This window comes from Lissotriton helveticus, chromosome 4_1, assembly GCF_964261635.1.
Source record: "Lissotriton helveticus chromosome 4_1, aLisHel1.1, whole genome shotgun sequence".
Classification (NCBI taxonomy): domain Eukaryota; kingdom Metazoa; phylum Chordata; class Amphibia; order Caudata; family Salamandridae; genus Lissotriton; species Lissotriton helveticus.
In genome coordinates, this window is record NC_136063.1 from 1,573,840,405 (window position 1) to 1,573,857,819 (window position 17,415).

The window sequence follows — 17,415 nt, forward strand, 5'->3', positions numbered from 1 at the left end:
GGAAATATCCCCTATTATTAAGTAATCAAGTAAGTTCCTTAGTGGTGGAGTAGAAAAGATCAATATTAATAATACTAGAGACAATTAAGTTTGTGGTGTTATATAAATTACTCGCCTTGTTATAATTTATCACAATGTTTCCCAGCTTAAAACACATACACACAGACAGACAGACACACACACACACACACACACACAAGTACAGTCACTTAGTCACTCTCTGAAAACCGAGACCATATGAGACTCAATTGAATTCCTCACTTTGTAAGACTCTCCAGATGCATGCTGAAGGCCATATGAAAGCCTGATCATGACCCATTTGTACACAGAATTATTTTATTTTAATATTTCGTTCCTGGTGGTATTTCATAATCTCCCTGGTCTTTGGGGAATCTCATTAACACACAATAGTTTTGTTTTACATTTTAGTAGCAGGTGGTGTGGAACCTTTTCATGCTCTTGGGAATCAGGCATTTCTGGGACAACTAGCCCTCGGACACCCGCCTGCAGCCATATTTTTGTCTCCTCCTCCATTGTTTATGCTTTCACTATTTATCTCTATAATAGTGTAAATATTCCATAGGCGCAATTCTTCAGTTAGCACCTAAATTACATTCCCAAACAGTAGCGTGCCAGAGAATATGAGCATAAATAGGTGCAAGGGACCAAGCCCAGGAACTGAGCAAAGTGTGAGTCAGACATCACTGTGTCGGCAAATTTGTGCCGAAGCGTAGCCCAGCTGCTTGGAGGGTGAGACTTTATGATTAATGGTGTTTATTCTTGACAGAGGCCTCCTTTATTTATCTGCAATACCGTTTAGTGATTTTTATCAGTCACCTGAATGAAAAATATTCAGTCATACCAATATTACGGTGTAAATTGAGTAGAGTCACTTTTTATTATATCTCGCAGCCTTATCGCCTGCACAGTAATTTTCTAGCCGGGGTTTGATATGGAAAGGTAGGATTTAGCTGTATTTGACACAAAGCCTCTTCAATTTCCACTAAAAGTTCAGACTGCTCTTAGAAATGTGTAAAAAAAAAGTCTCTCTTATCCAAGCAATTTCAGGATTTGAAAGAATAAAGATAAAATGCACAAGCCATGAGAGGGGAAATGCTGTTACTATGAAAACATCTAATAGCTCTGCAGCCACTGCTGAAAGGGACTTCAGTGTTATAAGCAGGTGGCGCCCAGTTTAGAGCTCCGCGCATGGCTGTGTAGTCCCGCTCTCTTCTAATCAATCATCATCCAGACCCAATCAGCAGACAGGCAGACCCTATCGTTCATTCTGGAAGTAATTTTCGACTTGAAGACCATAATGGCCACACAGCACATTAGTCACCGCGATAGAGGCCGAAACCGTGCACCAAAAAAATATTTAAATAAATAAAAAAAGATAAGGCTTTTCCCACCTATCCACGGTGGTTTTATAGTGAGATCAAATAGAAAACCAATGTTTATTCAGTTGGCTGGCTTAGCAGAAACCACCGTTAGATGATATTTGTATATTCTTATTTATTTTTATAAATTAAAATAAAAACACTGATGTAAAAGGGAGTTTTAGATCGATATACATAATAAATGTGAGATGATGAGTCTTAATAAAGGGTTTGACTCACAGTCATCATATTAAGTTTCTGATTTACGGGATTATGCTAATTTTATCTCTGGTTACTCTTATTATGGAATGCACAGAAGTCCTAGAGTTTGTCCGACAGCAATGGCAGATTCATGTGCATTTACCTGATCCTACCTAACCCTAAACGGGCAGATTTTTTAACAGTGCGTGATCTGCTGGTTTACAATTATTTTCAGGATACGTGTGTACCTTAATTAGAGTGTAGTGGCATTCAGTAGAGTGGTGCAAAGTAGAGAACTGTGGCGTAGAGTCCAGTGCAGTACAGTAGAGCCGTGCTGAGTAGAGTGCAGTGGCATAGAGTGCACTGGTACAAATGATAGTACAGTGGTGTACAGTGCAGTGGTGCAGAGTAGAGTAGAGTGACGTAGAGTGCAGTGGCATACAGCAGAGTGCTTCCTGGAGGAGTAGAGTGGGGCAGATTGCATTGGTATTCAGTACAGTGGTGCAGAGTACAGTAAAGTGGTATAGACTGTAGTGGCATAGAGTGTAGTGGTGTAGAGTAGGATGGTGAGAGTAGAGTGGTGTAGAGTGCAATGGCATTGAGTAGAGTTGTACAGAGTAGATTAGAGTGGCTTATGGTGCAGACGCATATAGTTTAGTGGTGCAGAGTAGATTAGAGTGATGTATAGCGCAGCAGTGCACAATAGAGTAGAGTGGCATACAGAGCAATGACATAGAGCACAGTGTTGCAGAGTGGCAAATAGTGCAGTGGCGTAGAATGCAGTGTTGCAGAGTAGTGTGGGGTACATCGCAGTGGCTTACAGTGCAGTGGTGCACAGTAGGGTGGCATAGAGTACAGTGGTGCTTAGAAGAGCAGAGTTGTATAGAGTGCAGGGGCGTAGAGTGCAATGGTATAGAGTAGAGTGGAGATGCGTAGAGGTCAGTCATGTTAAGTAGAGTGCAGTGGAGGGCCAGATCCATGCCAGATTTTTAAGATAACTACATTTTTCCAACGTGGATACGCTTAAAATCTGGCATGTATTCTGCCCTCCAGGACAGTCATTGGAGAACGCTGGTGTAGAGTGTAGTGGCGTAAAGTGCAGTGGTGTACAGTAGAATGGTGTTCTGTATTATATTACATACCCCCCTACTTTCATCCCTTAATTTAATTTTTTTAATATTTGAAAAGTACTGTGGTACTTTTGAGAGAGTGCATTGGTACTTCGAAAACCTTTAAAAAAACATAAAGCAATACAAATAATTTCACCTACCTGGGCAGAGTATGGTAAATTGCCTCATGTCTTCCTATAGCATAAAAACATTGTAATAAGCTAAATCTCACGTGGAAACCCACAACACAGCCAAAGTGTGGTCTAAACAATATGGCGTCCTGTTTATTCTATAAGGGCTTTCATTAGATAATAACATAGTGTTTGTCATTTTTATCATCGCTATGTACCGAGAAAGTACCGCAGCCCAATATATCGCTAAGATTTTGTCCCTTATTAGAAAAAAAAACTACTGAACGGATTTTCATGAAATACCGAAAAGATAATTTCTAGGCCACAATCTATATTCGTGGCAAATTTCATGAAAATCTGTTCAGCCGTTTTACCACTACAATTGAGTAAACAGTCTATGGACACTACATTGGTGGAAAAATATGTTGTGAGACCCCCTTTTTTCTTCGCACTCCATTAACTAATCACCACAAAACTATGCCAATTTAGAAATAAGAAAATAGGTCTCCAAGGTTTTGCGGGAACTTGGTAAACAGTGGTAAAGTTATTATCAAGTGAAAATCAGAAGAATTTCTATCCCTGGGAATTCTAACTATAAGTACAGAATATATGGGTGTATATATGTATATACATATCTGTATATATCTGTCCGTGTACTTTGTATCCTGGCTGGTGTGACTCCAGAGCGTGAGACAAGTGACGGAGTGTTGGACATATCTGTATCTATATATCTATATATATATATATATAAACATATATATATAGAGATTATATATATATATGTGTGTGTGATTGTGTGTATGTATATATACATATACATACAAATAAAAATACTATATATTATTACTATTCTTAACTCCACATCTATAGAATGTCAAGCTTGAAGATATATGTGTGTATGTATATATATGATTGTGTGTATGTATATACACACACACACACGCACACACACACACACATATATATATTGTCAAGATCCAAGGACTATAGATGCGGAGTTATAAGTAGTAGTAATATATATTTTCAGAGTACATAGATGTGAAGTAAAGATCAATAAATCTTAACTTTCCTTACTTTTTACCTTCATGCTAAAATTGGTAGTCAGTATTTTGGCTTGGTAATATTTTTCTCCTCAATATTCCGACAATAGGAGTTTGAGTTTGATGACCTTAGCCTCTTGCTCCTCACAAGACCTTGACTAACACAAACACATATGTTCCTCGGATTGTCCGGCAACAATGTCAGTGCTAAAGTTGATACATTTTCAGAATTGGTATGAAGTATATCTTGGAAATTCGGGCTCTACTGCATCAGTACTAAAATGCTATCGTTCGACCATTCCCCTCGGCTAGTTTGTCAACAGGTTGGAAACTGCGTGATTTAGAAGAGTCAGTTTCCTCGGCATCGCTCAAAATCAAATCTCAGTGAGCAGCCAAAGAAAGGGATTTGTCATGCAAGACACCCTGGTTGAAGACAAGCAGCATGGTGGTGTTGTCAGCAGAAACTGAGAGCGAAGGCTTGATGCACGAGGCTGTCGGGTGACTTTGACGCGCTGAGCTTTATGTAGTGGTGTGTCATCGAGGCGGAAATGGCTGAGAGGCATCATTGAGGCAGCACTGGACTGAGGCAAAGAGGTCACATGTGAAAAGATAGAGTTCAAAGTCATCGGCAGCGAAGTGGTCGAATGAGCAGATTAGATCCCCTCCGGAGTGAGTGTCTTGTGATAAATGAAGGAGGCCGGGCCGAGACTCGAGATGCTCGCGTAGAGCGGTACCAAGGCGAGGATGTGACTTCCGCTCACTGGGGGTGAGCTATCTGGAGATGTTACGTATCACTCACCCGGAAGTGCTGTGGTTCTCACAGTGTTACATCCTGTGACCCACACAGTTGAAGTCCAGCTCGTCGTCAGGATTTATTTTAATGCTATGTATTGTACAAGAAGGAGATATCTTCTGAGATACTACAAAACATAATACAAACAGATCAGCATTCTGCTTTATTGTCGTTGAGAGCTTTGGTGGCTTTGGCATTGATCATAAAATCAACTGATCTATTTCACAACAATTTTTTTATAACAATGGAGTCGTGTGGGGTCCTAGCAAGATTAACTTGACCAAACTCTGAAGATTAGACTTGTTTATGTTCTTTATAGTATGAGCTAGAGGCTTAGCAGGTGTATAAGGTCACCTCTTCCATCATATCAAATAGGTTGAATTTGATGTCACTTTTGCACATTCCCATTGGATTGTGCAGTTTTAGCATACTCTGTGTTTTGCTAGATTGCCCATGATGAGTGCATCTTCACAGTATATCTTCTTCAGAACGTTCAATGCACCCACAGCGTCACTGATCACCATTACACTACGGTAGTGATGCATAAACACTGTGTAAACCTCAGTGGTCCAGATATACAAAGCGGTCGGAAAAAATAAGGAAAAGCCAATGATGCACAAACACAGGTGAAGCCTCAGTGACCCAGATTTACAAAAAAGATTGTGAATAAAAGAAAACTTTAAATACCAAATTTCCACCAGATATGCCGTTTCTGCGCCACAAATCTGTGGTTTGTGCTTTGGCTCATGTAGCCCTTTTCTCCAGGTGGAAAATATTTTTCCGCTTGGAGAAAATGTGCAGCCTTATTAAATATGGAGGTGTTCTATTGCCTTTCATGAAGCCACTTGTTGCTGGAGTCGGCCACAACACATTTAGATGCATTTCAGGCTGTGAAGCTCCGAGCAACGGGTAGGCAAATACCCACAAAGCTACATGTTTGTAGGTGCTTACTTAATTATGCAGGTGAGGGACGGAGGGGGAGGAGGAAGCTGCTAGTCTCGCAGCAAAAGTTTCCCATTGCATTCTGGTAAATGACATTTATTATAGTTTAAGGAAGTCACAAGTTAGGCAGTGTTCACCATCAATTGGTGCAACCAGTACTAGTACTCTGTGCATTGCTGAACATGTGTTTCAGGGTGATTACCCTTCTTCAGGAGAAAGAGGCTGATTTCTCTAAGGGGCGCTTGAAATGCTTGCATTTCATCTGGTCATTACCACTCCAAATCATACAGGTGCATCCCAAGCTCATCAGAGTAATCACTCCAGGAGAAGCTTGAAAAGTGCACGGGTGCACACTGCTTCCATCTGATGAAAAGTTCCACATTGCATTCTGGTAAATGCAGTTTATGATAAGCTCAGTAATTCTCAAGTTAGTAAGTGTTCACCATCAGTTGGTGCAATCAGCGCAGGTATTTTTGGTCTTTCCTGGTCACATACTTCTAGGTGACTGCCATTCTTCAGCAGGTAGTAGCAGGCCTCTTTAGGGATGCTTGAAATGCTGCTCGTGTTTCTTCAGATCAGTACCACTCCAAAGCACGCTGGCTATGTGTATTGTGACAATAGATTATCTGTGTGCAGCGTATCACCTGCACTCTACCACAGACATTTAATGCTCCAAGATAGAAATACATATTTGACATAATATGCCATTGGAATGTGAGATTTTAGAAGCCCAAATGTCTGTGAAAGTAGGGATGAAATTTGTTTAAGTATGCATGAGCATACATTTATACCATTTTCATATCATTTTTAATTAAAAAAATGTAATTGATTTTCTTTCAGTAACAACACAACAATTGCACAACTCATAAACATTTGTCTATTCAAGTTCTCCGTTCATTCCCTGTATATGTACATTCTTTAGTATTGCTTAGGATCGTTTGCTCCTTTTCCCACGCTCTTGCTACCCTAGTCCTTCCTTCTCTCCCTTTCCATTCATTGTGGCTGTGTCTTATTCCCATTTACGGCTTGTGTGGGTTTGTCAATGAAATCCAGTCTATAGTGTCGCATCCACTTTCCCCATACCTTTCGGAACTTGCCTGGGCATCCTCTACTTTTATACGTCACCCTTTCTGCTGCCATACATTGGTCATCCCTATTTTCCATTCCTTTAGGGTTGGTGTGTCCTTTGCTCCCCAGTGTGGTGCTATATCTCTTTTTGCCATCATTAATCCCAGAGCACTACACATTAGTTGCGGTCTCGGTATGTCTACCTTCACTATTTATTCCTAGTAGGATGAATTTTGGGTCTAGGGGAAGGGAAATCTGGAGCACCCCATTGAGTTCTCATATAATCTTGTCCCAGTATATCTGTATCTTGGGGCATGTCCATAGTTTCTTATCATTTTTGTATTTATTGACAATATCTTAGAATCCAGATCACACTAGGTCCTGCATCACAGTGCTCCTGTTAATGTCTGTAAAACACTTGTGAATAATAGCCACTTGAAAACAGGATTTTGCAGATGCAGAGCAGTGTTTGCACATGATTATATCAAAATAAATTGGTATGTGGTTTGGGACTTACACATACATTCACACATTTAGTAAATTAAAAGCAACTCATTTACATGGTTTTAACATATGTGCCCACAGTCACAATGGAAGGTAGGTGTGCGTATGTCTGTGTGTGTTTATATATATATGTATATATATATATATATATACACACACATATATATATACATATATATATATATACCCACATACATATATATATATTGTGTGTATTTATATATGTATGTATGTGTATATAATTACCCACAGAGTAGTTATAGTTATGTCAGCTGCGCCATAGGAAAATCATTATTTGTTGCTACTTTGCCATGAAACTTTCCAAGAATGTGCTAGTTTTTGTCTAGTTTATGCATGGAAATTTTCAGGGCGATCCGTCAAGCAGGGGCCAAGAAAAAAGAGGAGTCCCGCAATGCAAAGTCCAGATGCATTTTCCATACACTTCTTTTAGACAAGGCAACAGCAAAAACCGATGAATGGAAATACACCAAATTTGACAGGAAGGTAGATCTTGGTACGCAGATTGTACTTTTTGTGATTTGGTTTAAATCCAATCAGTAATTTTTGTGATATTAAGGTTAAAAAAAATAGATATCTGGACTGTTGGGTTCGAGGGACTCTTGCGAGTGTTGCCTGAACCAATTTTAATAAATAGAGAATTTTAATTGGCCCAGGGACCATTTTTCCTTGCACCAATTTGCTCCTGCAGGAGTCATACTGGTGCAGGGCAAGTGCTCTGATTGGCTGCCAGCAACACGTAAAAAATATTGCTGGTAGTCATTATAGGACTCAGGTCCCCAGTTCTGACCATGTTTTAAAAAAAATATAAGGGGCAGTGGCCAAAAACCCCCCAAATCAGCAAAAATTGCAGCAATCCCGCAGGACTCCTGCAGGATTGTAAAAAATAAAAAAATGGCGTCCAGAGCCACTTTGTTTTATTAATGGGAGAGGGTGTGTGGACCCCTCATCTGACCTTTAAATGCCCGGGAGTCACCCCTGGGGCCAATGTTCATGTAATTGGGGAGGGAGGACACGCAAACCCCTCCCTGAGCCATCCAAGTCCCCAGGGAGCCCACTCCTGAGGCAGAAATTATGTATTTAGGGATGTTGGGACGTGCAACCCCCTACACCCAGCCTGTACAAGCCCCAGGGAGCCCATCCCATTGCCAAAATGATTGAGTTTTGGTGGGATGAGGCCGCACGGTCCCCCTCCCAGAGTCATCATAGGCCCCAGGGAGCCAACCTCCGGGGCTGAATTTTCTCAAAATGGAGAATGTGTGATGGGTGCCCTGAGTGGGCAACAGGGTACCCACCTTTATTGATGCAGCACCAGGGGATGGTGCCCCAGTGCCGGAAAAGGCTCAGCAAGGGGGACTGTGCAGCCCCCCTCCCTTTTCATTATAGTAGTGGCTGGGGGGATGGGGCCCGTAGGGCATGCGGAGGCTCAGGGAGAGAGCCATATGGCCCTCTCCCTTCTTATTTAACAAGGCCCTGGGAGGTAGGGAAGGGGGGTCACGCGGCACCCCTCCCCTTTAATTAAAATAAACAGCCCTGCCCTTTATTTTAAGTATTGGACTTGTGGGGAAGGGGTCCCCAGGGCATATTAAGACCTGGGGAGCCCACCCCCCGAGCCAAAATGATTGACTATTGAGGAGGGGGGCCAGAACAATGTTTAAGAAGGTGGTCAGCGCATCCCCCCCTTTTAATTGTCAAACAGGCCTTGGGGGATTGGGTCCCTGGGGCTTAACGAGGCTCTGGGAGGGCCCCTCCCCTTTCATTAATAAAAAAGTGCTGGGGGATGGGGTCCCCAGGGCTTAACAAGACTTGGGGAGTGGGGGATTGGGTCCCAAGGGCCTAATAAGGCTTGGAGAGGGGGGCCCTGTGACCCCCCTTAATTAAAATAAACAGCCCTGGGGGATGGGGTTCCAAGGGCCTAATAAGGCTCGGGAAGGGGCCTCGTAGCCCCGATCCTTTCATTAAAAAAAGAGGACCTGGGGATGGGGGTCCCCATACCCAAATAAGGCTCGGGGTGGTGGCACACGGCCTCCTTGCCCTTCAAAAAACATAAGGCCCTGTGGCCAACCCATCGCCACGCACAGCCGGGGGTTGGTTTTACGTATGGCAAAAAAATATTTCTTTACATTTACAAAAATCTTGAAATTCACTGAAAATAGCAAAGGATAAAGTAACATGATAGTTAGTTGTGATAAAAAAGATGTTTTTCTTTTTTAAAACCTTAGAATTTCACTGAAAAAAACAAAGGTTAATGTAGCGTTATAGTTAGGTGACCATCCGCTATATGTATCAAGCTATTTAGCATTCGCAAAGGCCGAAATTCTGCGAATTTCGGCCTTTGCGAATGCTAAATAGACAAATGGAATGTATCAAACAAGTTTGATGCAAAATAAGGATTAGCAAAATTTGCTAATCCTTATTTTGCGATTGCACTTAAGGAATTGCAAATTTTGCAATTCCTTAAATGCAATGTATCAAACAAATATTATGGAAAAAATGCCATTAAGGATTAGCAAATTACCACCAACTTCTAGTTGGTGGTAATTTGCGAATTCTTATCAAAAAGCTTTTTTGAAAAAAACCAAAGGTGCCATATGACGCCCATACATGCCCTTAGGGCATGTATGTGCGCCATATGCCCCCAAATGTCTTTTTCAGGGGTGCAGCAGGGTGTTCTTGAGACACCCCTGCACCCTTGGAAAAATCCCTAATTTGCGATCAGCAAATTGCTAATCGCAAATTGCACTTTCATTCCTATGGGCCTCTTGGCCCATGGAAATGAAGGGGTAATTTGCGAATGACAATTTGCTAATCTCAAATTAGGAATGCTAAGGAATCGCTATTGGAAAGCGATTTTGTACATACATACCGTTTTGCATTTCCTAAATAGCGATTCCTTAAAATTCGCTATTTAGGAAATGCAAAATGGTTTGTTGATACATATAGCGGCATGTCAGTGACATCATTAACGTTTTGAATTAAAAAATGGGTATAGCTCTAATGCTATAGCCATTATAGAGCAATGTGTTAAAAAACAGAAGCTTAGATGTCGTTAGTGGTGTCATCAATGATGTAATTTGAGATGTCATCAGTGATGTCATAAATGATGTCATAGAACATGTCATGAGTGATGTAATTTGTGAGGTCAAGAGCAGTACATGGTGGGGGCACAAGTTATAATTAGCTCTGCCAACTGTAACTTGTGAATTTCTGTGTTTTTTTCAGTTTAAAATGTTAATGTTCTCACTGATGTACTCATCAAACTATAATGTTACTGCTGTGTTTTAAATCGAGGGGAGTGGTGGCTAGAGACTCACTTCTCTGTTATTCAGATCCAGGCATCAAATCAATTATATATTTTTAGGTCTCACTATCCATACAGCATTTAGCTGTTTGTAAGTGAGAGACTCTTGTGGACCATACCAAAAACTTGTGGTGGGCTTAGAGCCCATCTACTGCTTATCGTTGGTTGTTTTATCTGTCAATTTCATTTGCATACTTCTTATGGAATGAGTTGCCTTTCTCTTCATGTGCTTATCTCTCCCTTGTAGAATAGCCTCTTGACCATCTATTTATTGGATGACTTTCCATGAGAGTCCATGTTTTCTAGCGCTCTCCCACATGTGCAAGCACTCCTCTGCCCCTGTGCTCCCTCGTCCCTCCCCCTAGCACCCCCTTTTGCTTCCCCACCATTCCCTTCCTTTTTTCAAATTGTTTTTTATTTGGCCTTCCACGTGTCCTCCCTTAAGTGCCATTGTTGCTTCTTTGCCCCTTGCTTAGTGATTGTCACTTCCTTCCCTGTGGCTGCCCCTCCCACTGCTCCATTGGTCCCTGAATCACTTGTAAAATGATTCTTTAAATTTATGGTTCCAAATGACATCTGCCATCTGGAATTGAAAATTAAATTAAAAAATAAAATCATGTCTGCATCATTCCTGAAGCATGCTCATGTGTAAGATGCATGCTCGCACCTATGTTGTCATGCATGTGTGCGCTTTGGAAATAACACAACCACCATAAACGGCTGCGTCAATGAAACTGTTTGGTTTTTTGATTTTTTTACTGATGTTTCACAGCTTTGGCAAAAAGCATTTACAAAGTCAGGGTATTAAAAAGTGGAACATGTTTCATTTTCGAATGCTTGTTCTCTCTTGGCATCTGACACTTACATCCTGAGGGTTGGAAGTAGGAGAGGTGTGACTTAACATATGACAAACAAAAATTAAACTTTCCCTTGGGGGATCCACACATCATGCCTTAGAACGCAGGCATCCTGATACACATGCAAAACGATGATATCATTATTATAACTGCACCCACCTACTTTTCTAAGCAGTGAGACATGGTTTCTTCATGTAGGTCACTTTTATACAGGGCATTGCAATGTAGATTTGAAACATGCATTTTTTAAATCAATAATATTTAATCACAAAATATATTACTTTAATTATCTATCAATTCTCCTTAAATTCGATGTTTTATAACACAAGCAAAAAGATAATTACAAAGACACGCTTAAAATGTTTAGAAATGTTAATCCTATTAAAAAAAAATCACAAGATCTATTGTTGCTTTGATTGCTGGAACATAAGCAACTATAGTCCAAACTCTGGTCACACAGGCAGCTCTCAGAGCTCCTGCCTGGAAGAGATGATGAATGATGAAATAGCTAGATTTGACCTTTGACATATTATTAACACACCCTGATGGATGTAACAGGCAATAATACATTAGGTTGCGCTCTAGTACTTCATTCCAATTGGTTGACAAATTCTATGTTATGTGATAGAACAATAATCCATCTGTAACCTTATTATGGTGTCAGGTTCACTGCACTGTAGATAGCGGTCAGCTGCCATTTTCATTATAAACTATGTGTTTTTAAGGGTTAATAACTCAACTAGCCCGAATCACAGGAGACTAGGCTCTCGACCTAATATTTTCCGCCCAAATGTCATGATCTATGGTCCCTTCATCCCAGCCCCCATGCAAAGAAAAAGCCTCCTAAATGGTATTTATTTTATCTGCAAAAGTAAAGCAAAGCGCTTTATCATATGACATAATTGGAAAGCAAAAACAGATTATATGTAGAAATCATTTTTATGGAGTTAGATACCTCTGCCCCGTGCACTGTAAAATTTAACACTGTACAATCAGGGCATGTTATTAGTTTGCATGGCTAGGGTTTTGCAGCTCCATAGATCCGAAGCTAAGTTTCTACTTAAACGTCTGTGGCTCAGTGACTAATGCCTTCACCACAGGGATCTGTGTTTCACCTCATAGTCCCTGATTCCCCTCTGCTTAGCCTTTCATGCGTCTTGGTTTGATGAAATGAGTGTCACTGAATGGACTAAGAGGAAGCGTTTGTGTTTTCTATTGAAAGCACCAGGACACACGTTGGGCGTGAATGTGCAATATGCAAATGTACTTGTTTATTTGGTCAAATTATGCTGTTAGATATAAAATACAGTTCCGGGAAATGCCTCCTAAGATGATGCTTTGTATAATACTCAGTCCTCCACTAAAGGGCTGCTCAGCAGCTCATCATGCATGTCACAGTAAAAAAAATCCTGGACGGATTCTGGGCAGATGACCAGTAGGGTTGGTAGTGGAGTGAAGGTCTTGGAGTGGATTTCAACCAGGACTGGTGACTGGTTCATTTACCTTTCAGTGCTATGAGCCTTAAACATTTTTTTGGGTTTTCCCACCAGTTATTCTGGGTATTTAGCCCAAGGGGCTTGGCTTAAGACAATGAAACAAACGGGTTGTTGTAAAAAAAATAAAAAGAATAAAGGCCATTATTTGTTATGTTATGTTGAGAGCGTTTGTATGGTGCATCCCCAGAGTTTGCATGGTCTCGAAGTGATCGGAAGGTAGAACAGGACAAGTCATTAAATCACAGAAAGTCGTAGTAGTCTGAGAATAGTATTCTGCTATTAATGTGGAGGCATTGAACTCACAAAGCTAAATTGTGAACCCTTAACCCCTTCGCTGTGGGGGTAATGGGGTAATTCCCCCGCTGTGTTGGGGGGAGGGGGGCGCGCACAGCGCCCCCATGCTCATGAGGAGCTCAGCTCGTCATGAGCCACTGCGCTCCTGTGCTCATGACGAGCTGAGCTCGTCACAGGTGCCCCGGCTCCCGTGGAACGCTCAGCACAGCAGGGGAATTCTCCCCGCACCTGAGCGTTCCACAGGCCATGACGAGCTGAGCTCATCATGAGCACCGGAGCGCCGTGGCTCATGACGAGCTCAGCTCGTCATGAGCATGGGAGGGGTTAATGATGAGATTTCCTTCAAAATGCAGGAAGGCCTGCAGACATGTAGATTCCATATTAGTAGCCAGCTGAGACAACTTACAACTCAGAATAGCAGGAATTCATAGGAAGTGGGCCCTAAAAGTGGTACCACTCACTGATGAAAAGTACCATGAGATGTCGACTTAGAGAGAAGAAGTTGGGTCACTAAAGCACTGATAGGAGTGCAACTATCACTGCACAGTTAGAAAACGGAATATTTTCAAGCCACGATTGTCAAGAGTGGCTCGCCTTTCTCCATGCCCCTTGCAGTCTCCACTGCTTCTGGTCTCACATGTGGCTCGCCCCCTTCCCCCAATACCTAGGCTTCTCATGCCCCTCTTGCAGCCACCTGACAGTTGACTCATCTTGTGATATGCACAGCGCCTTATACCCTGTCTAAAATCTGCAGTTACTCTTTACAGAAAACTAGGTTTACCCCATAGGATCACCTACCCTGAGCCAGTCTTCAGATGTAAAGCACTCACTACATCCACCTCCTCTTGCCAGTGATTCTTTTGTGTACAGCTGCATAACACCTGCATGTACTTTAGGCGGTATCACATACCACATGCAACCTCAGACCAGATTTTGAACTGAGCTCAGCCATAAGGTAGATCCTTTTACTTTACTTTCATTGTCACAGGGACCAGCCTCCCCTGAAAAAGCTTATCACTATAAAACTTTCCTAAAACCTTTCCTCTCTGTCCATAAAGGGATACTAGCTGCTTGTCCCTTTTTACTGGCCAAGGCCTGTGTCTTTGAAAAAAGACATATATATGCATTAAATTCATTACTCGAAACTCCCTCAGTGTATTGAATTAAAGCAAGGTTGAGGTTTGCAAGGATGCTTAAAGAGTAACATATAATGGAATATGTGGTTCTTAGCACACGGGCTTACACGTAAATAGTTTCTTTAATGTGTACTCGGAGGGGATTTATCCACTTGCTCTGCTGTTCTTATATCTGCTAAGACCTAGTCTTCATTTTGGTGGCCTTCTTTGTAAACGCATGCCACCATAAATGTCACCATGTTTCAACTACATTTCCAGGGGTAGGAAAAAAGGAGACTGATCCGCTACCTCAAGAATAGGGATACTTGCAAAGGGTGAACACAAAGTCGACTTTAAACCTATATTAAATACAATAGGTCATTTGCCAAAATAAATCTTAGCTGTCTGTAGGCATACTTTTCAAAGCATATGGACATCTGTTAAGAGGTAAGCCCTTAGGCCTGAGTTAGCGCTCCAACTATGTAATCATTGGCCACTTATCTTTTCTCTTTGTCTTGATTAAACCCCGCTTAATTAGCGTGCTGCTTAAGGAGGGACTGCTTTTTAATGAGTTGATCAATGAGCATCAATGGACCTTGAGAAGGCGCCAACATAAATTCTCCTCCATGTCAATGAAGTCTGAGAACATGCTGAAATCCAGGGTCTTGTTAAGTGGGACACTAACCCAACAGAAAGGATGTATTTGTTGTTCGATAAACAAATGATTAAGTTCCCCAAAGTGACACCTTCATTTTAAACACAAACAGTAGTATTGTAAAAAAAAAAAACTCGATCATGTGTCTCTGGTATAAAGACACAGAACAACTTAAATCTAACTTGAAAAATCAAATAACTATGCAGCATAAGACCAAATGTTTAAGATTAGTGAGCAGAGACTACAACCAGCCATATTGAGGGTTCAAAACACTAAACTAGGCAAATAATGACCAAACACAGGTCAGCGTTCCTGAGTTACGGACATAGGCATATGCAGACCAGGAATGCAAGGTTTACAAACAGTGGGACATCGACCTTACTGAAGGGTCTACCACGCGCATATCGTGGACAGGATAGCGTCATACAAACATATTGCGGCCAAAATATAGCAACCCGGAGGTATGTTAAGGTAATTATAGATTTACTTTACTTCACTCCAAATATATGTACCTTAATAATGCACGTATACTTTAGGTATGTGAACGCGTAGTTACGAATAATACATTTATAATTACCTATATGTACTTCGCTTCACAAAATTTTGGTTTATGTCACCTTATTTATGTATCCCGATATTTCAGTTCTCGATATTCTGACATACAATTCTGATGGGTATACTACTAGTACATCGTGGACTAGATCTCGTCATAGAAAAATATTGTGGCCAAAATAGAGAGTATTACAAGTTTGTCAGTGAATGCAAGTATATGTAGGGAAGTATACATTTACGTAGCTCCTGATATTTGCACTTTGATGATATACATATCTTCAAGATACGTGCATGTAGATTTAAGAGTCATAAATCTACAATTTCCTATACATGCTTGCCTTCGCAATATTTCAATGCTCTATATTTAGGCCACAATATTTTGCTATGCCGGCATTTCTGTCCTCAGTTTTTGACATGCATCGACAATGCAACTCACAGGCTTTCCAAAACTAAGGTCCTGAGTATGAGTTGTATGATAACCTACATTCTCCTGTTTGTGGAAGACATAGCTGAATACAGACTAATTCCCAGTGAAGTTGCCTCCACAATATGGGGTTTCCCCAGATTTAGTTCTCTCTCTTCAAAACTGATTACCTCTGGTTGCATCGACTCCAAATTGGTACCCAAGTTTTGAACAAAAGATGCAGTTCATACTGGGGGAATACTAAGGAGGCGGACACTACTGCAGCATTTCACAAAATAAGACTCCTAAAATCTCAGAGAAATAGAAAATAATCAAACACTGCCTGAGCCAGAAAGACTTGATACAGAATGTGGATCCTGCATTATAAGAGCCATGCATACATTTTGCCTTGTTGAATTATGAAAAAGACACTGTATACACCCAAGCTTAAGCAATACTTTGCTGCATTGTATCTTTTGGACGCTTTGAAGTAAAAGGATTGTCTTAAATTGAGCCACAGCATTAAATGAGCCACCATGGGGCTTCTGCTATACGCCGGCACCATTTGAACTGTTCAAAACGGACATGTATGAAGCTCTGGCAGGAATACGTCATCCCTGCCTATGTCCTCACTGCCAAGTCATACTGTCCAGGGTCTATTAGAAATAAGTTGAAGGTTTTGCACCATTAATCATTAGTTCTTGGCCAAGTGTTGAATTGGCTCTGTTTTTCAGATAGTAAATCCTTGTATTTGAGAAAGTTAATACATTAAACAGGCAGAACTCAGGAATATGTTACCTACATTTGGTTCTTATGAGACTTGGTGGCTGCCAATCGTGGTGTTTTTTACTCTTGGCTTCTATAATGTTGGGTTCGTTGCCAAGAGCTTCTCGGGCTGAAATTTAGTGTTGGTAGCCTCAGTGATGGTCACATGTTTTAAAATGCGCTGGAATCAGAGGTGTCTAATAAAAGACATTTAGCTCATGTCAGTCTGTTGAAGTGGCGCTTACTTGAGGCATACTTATCGTGTACAATGGAAGGGGATGGTAAGGGCCTGCGAGGCGCACTCCCGGCCGACAAGTGAAAAGCCTCTTCTCAGAGACTGGAGAATAGCTGGTGATGAGGACCATTCACCTCCAAAAGCAGAGCTTATTATCCTCACACTGTGATGAAATGGGGTGTACCCTGGGAAGCCGACATATCCTCACTCCAGACAAGCACTGACATTTCACCCCTAGCCGATTACAGCCAGTGCACGGAGGGAGCAAAAAGGAGCCGTTCTCCGCAGCCAACAATAGACCGGCTAATGAGAGAATGTGCGCTCTAAAACTGTCTTTCACTGGCCCTGCTGCCATACTTGGCTGTTTCCAGGCATGTATTCCACACATTCTTGTCTGCTGTATTACTTAAAAAGTTTAGAATTGGTAATTTTAGAATTGGCTAATCCTGATTTTTAACACTACATACACTAAACCCTTTTATATATATGCTATCAGAAAATTAATAATTTTGAAACATATTTTATCCGAAAATTAATTGTGAAGCTCTCTAAGACAT

At 41.2% G+C, this 17,415-nt stretch overlaps 1 protein-coding gene across 1 annotated transcript in view; it reads left to right on the top strand.

Moving 5' to 3' along the window:
• Nucleotides 1–17,415, top strand: part of GLI3 (GLI family zinc finger 3) — a 408,823-nt gene that overhangs the window by 244,889 nt on the left and 146,519 nt on the right. The window lies entirely within an intron of this gene.